Source organism: Clytia hemisphaerica, unplaced genomic scaffold, assembly GCF_902728285.1.
Source record: "Clytia hemisphaerica strain Z4C2 unplaced genomic scaffold, Clytia hemisphaerica genome assembly, whole genome shotgun sequence".
Classification (NCBI taxonomy): domain Eukaryota; kingdom Metazoa; phylum Cnidaria; class Hydrozoa; order Leptothecata; family Clytiidae; genus Clytia; species Clytia hemisphaerica.
Window position 1 is genome coordinate 376,819 of NW_027104525.1, and position 3,584 is coordinate 380,402.

Here is a 3,584-nt window from a genome sequence, read left to right on the forward strand (position 1 = left end):
GGGTTGAAACACCGGACCTACAGTAAACGCAAGCTCGCCTCAGCCAACGTCAGCAGAAAAAGGAAAATGATCGGCTGTCTAGCGCCAGGTACTTTGGTTGCCGTGGAAGAAGGTCAAATGTTTGCCTTCAAGGCAAAAAAGCATAGTTCAAAAGCTCAATATAAAAATCTGTAGCCTGTATCACACGGAGAACCACTGAGGGCATTTACATTTTGACTTTACTTTTTTTCGAAGAGTTTGGTACAAACTAAAGCGATGGATGGACTTACCACGTTCATTTTTTATTAATCTCACTAGAAATAGAAAATGCCGAAATCAGTCGGTGCGACCTGTGACTGGCTGGTGATATTCCACAGGCCACTCAGCTCAGTTCAGAGTGAGAAATCATCACACATGCAATCTACGTACCAACTAGCTAGCCACCTAGCAAACTGACCAATGTCAATTGAGTTTTTATTCTATTGACTTTATGGACAGACACACTGTAGACCAAACTTAAAAGTACATGTAAGAAAAGCCTTTTTTTCAAAATACCAGTCAGTTAGTTTTAGTGGCGTGGGAAGTACCTCACCTCGATTTTAAGCATGTTCAAATTCACAATAATGACTTTCTTTTTATTACGGAAACCAAACGAGTGAGAAATAGTCATAAAACTAAAAGTCGGCACTCCGTGGCTTATACAGATTATGGCATTTTCTTCGACCATTTTCGATTTGTTCAATAATCATTTCAATTACTTTTCAATTACCTTCGATCATATTGAATACCTTCAATTGGAGTGTGATCAATTACGTGCGTCCCGTGCCCTCGTGGGTCGTGCCTTCGTGCTTCGTGTCTTCGTGCCCTCGTGCCTTCGTGCCCTCGCCTCTCCTCGTGGGTCCCGAAAAAAATATGTGGGTCCCAAAAAAAATGATGTGGGTAGTTCGTGGGTCCCAAAAAAAATTACGTGGGTAGTTCGTGGGTCCCAAAAAAAATTACGTGGACGTAGTTCGTGGGTCCCGAAAAAAATTACGTGGGTAGTTTGTGGGTCCAAAAAAAATCTTGTGGGTAATTCGTGGGTCCAAAAAAAATCTCGTTGGTAGTTTTTGGGTCCGAAAAACATATACTTGGCATCCCAGAATTATTATAGAAAATTGGGTTAAGTTGAGGTACGAAAAGTCGATGATTCGATGCCACGAAGGGGGAGGCTTTTTGTATAAATTTGTCGAAAAATTCCTCCAGACGGTGTCAATCGAACAAATCAATCAATAGAACGCAATTGAACGCAATCGAATAATTGCAATTCGATTGTCGAACGCAATCGAATCGCAATAGAATATTACTCAGGATTTACTGTTCGATTGCTTCGATTACGTTCGATTGTATTCGATTCTGTTCGATTGATTCAATTGTGTATTAGATTTTATTCGCTTTGGTATGGTACTTTTTAAACACTCGGCCGCCCACCCTAAAAAGCTCTAACAGAGTGATCCATTTTGATTTAATTGCAATCAAACTCATCGAACATAATCGTAATCGAACATTAATCCAATGTAATTGACAATCAATCACACCAATCGAACATAGTCAACTATCAATCGAACATTACTCGAACGCAATCGAACACAATCGAATATTACCCAGGAATCGGCCGTTCGATTAAGATTCGATTACGTTCGACAATCGAATCGCAATTACTCTATCGCGTTCGATTACGTTCGATTGGTTCGATTGCGATTTTTGTTCGAAGTTGTTCGATTGACACCGTCTGGCTTTTTACAAAATCTTGTATGTAAACACAAACAATTAGGCTCGCTATGGTCAGAGCCCTTAAATTTATCTGTTATGTCAACAGACTGCAACAGATGCAGAAAAATTTATTTTCGGGTTATATAACCGATCTATTCAGGTTTTTATTATAAGTGATGGATATAGTGTTAATTATAAGAACTTTCTGAAATAGGCAGGGATTTTTTAATATTTTAATTGAAGTTTGGCATTAGAAATCCTCTCATATCTCAAGCATCACACTGAACAGTCTGATAGTATAGAAATTTTTATTATTCAATGTCAATTATTTTGGAAATTTGTATTCAAAAATGGTGTTTTCATTTATGGCGAGATCGTATGTTGTCTCAATATCCGATTAAACTCTCAAATTTATCCCAACAAATTCTCCAAAGAAGATTCCACACAATTACAAGAACACACGTAACTACTGAACCCACAAAATCATTTACTGGACCCACGATATCATTTTCCGGACCCACAAAATCATCTTCAGGACCCACAGTTTTTTTTTCAGGACACACGTAATTTTTTTCAGGACCCACGTAATTTTTTTCAGGACCAGCGTAATTTTTTTCAGGACCCACGTAATTTTTTTCAGGACCCACGTAATTTTTTCAGGACCCACGTAACTTTTTTCAGGACCCACGTAATTTTTTTCAGGACCCACGAACTACCCACGAGGGCACGATGGCACAGGACGCACGAGGCACGAAGGCACAACCCACGAAGGCACGAGGCACGAAGGCACAACCCACGAAGGCACGAGGGCACGGGACGCATATAATTAATCACACTCCTTCAATTGTATTGAGTACCTTCCAGCCTTCGATTTTATCAAATATGTTTCCAGATATCCAGCTAGCAACGCGTCAAAATAATCTGAAACAAGTTTATTACAGCCAATTAAAACACGCGATTCATGGGCGAAAACCACTTTCGTTTTCTCCGACCAATCAGAATGCACAATATGAGTTACTTGAGGAAACCCAGGGCAAAGGCACACAAAATGGCGGGGAAATAAGGGGGTCAATTTTTATGGCAGGGCTTCTTTTTGTGCTTTGGTTTTAGTTCAGTTTTTTGGTTTCTCTTAAAGATATATCATAGTGTGATGAATGATTAATGCCATGCAAAGTAATGTTCGATAAAAATCAAGAAAACAAAAATTTGTTCAATTTATTGTAAAAGCTTTTCGACTATCGTCATCGTCAGTACAGTAAAAAATACATAAGCATATGAAAAAGTATCTACAATTTATAAAGAAAATGTTAAAAAGTTGAGAAATCACATCAATTGTCACGGGAGCAACGATGCCATGACGATTAATGTGTTTTCTTTTGTTCCAGAGTAAAATAATTTACGTTATGCCGTTTCTAAATAAGTTTAATTGCTTAGTCTCTAGTTGATTGTTTAGTGAAGGCTTTTTCAATGCGATTTGGAAAGCCTCTAAGTTTTTCCTTTCTTTGCTCTTAAGTGGTGCCGAAATTAGAAACCTTCCAGTTAAATACATGACTATTATCATTACTCTCTAAATGTTTGGCGGGCTCCGAATTACCTTTTAGCGAGTTGTGTTCACTCCAGCGAACTTCAACATTTCTAGCCGTTTCACCGATATAAGTTTCTCCACACGAACATTCACTTTAATAAATACGAACACTACAAAGATATGATACCAACATCAAACCAGCCAGCTCAGTTATATGGTTTGGCAAAAACACACAAATTCAACAATATCAACAATATCGACGTGAGGAACTTGAAGTTTCGACCTATAATAGCTCAAGTAGGGACCTGCACATACAAGGCTGCCCAAATAA

At 38.5% G+C, this 3,584-nt stretch overlaps 1 protein-coding gene across 2 annotated transcripts in view; it reads left to right on the forward strand.

The window, feature by feature from the left end:
* The window catches only part of LOC136822004 (leucine-rich repeat-containing protein 23-like), a 156,793-nt gene that overhangs the window by 127,115 nt on the left and 26,094 nt on the right, over positions 1–3,584 (forward strand). The window lies entirely within an intron of this gene.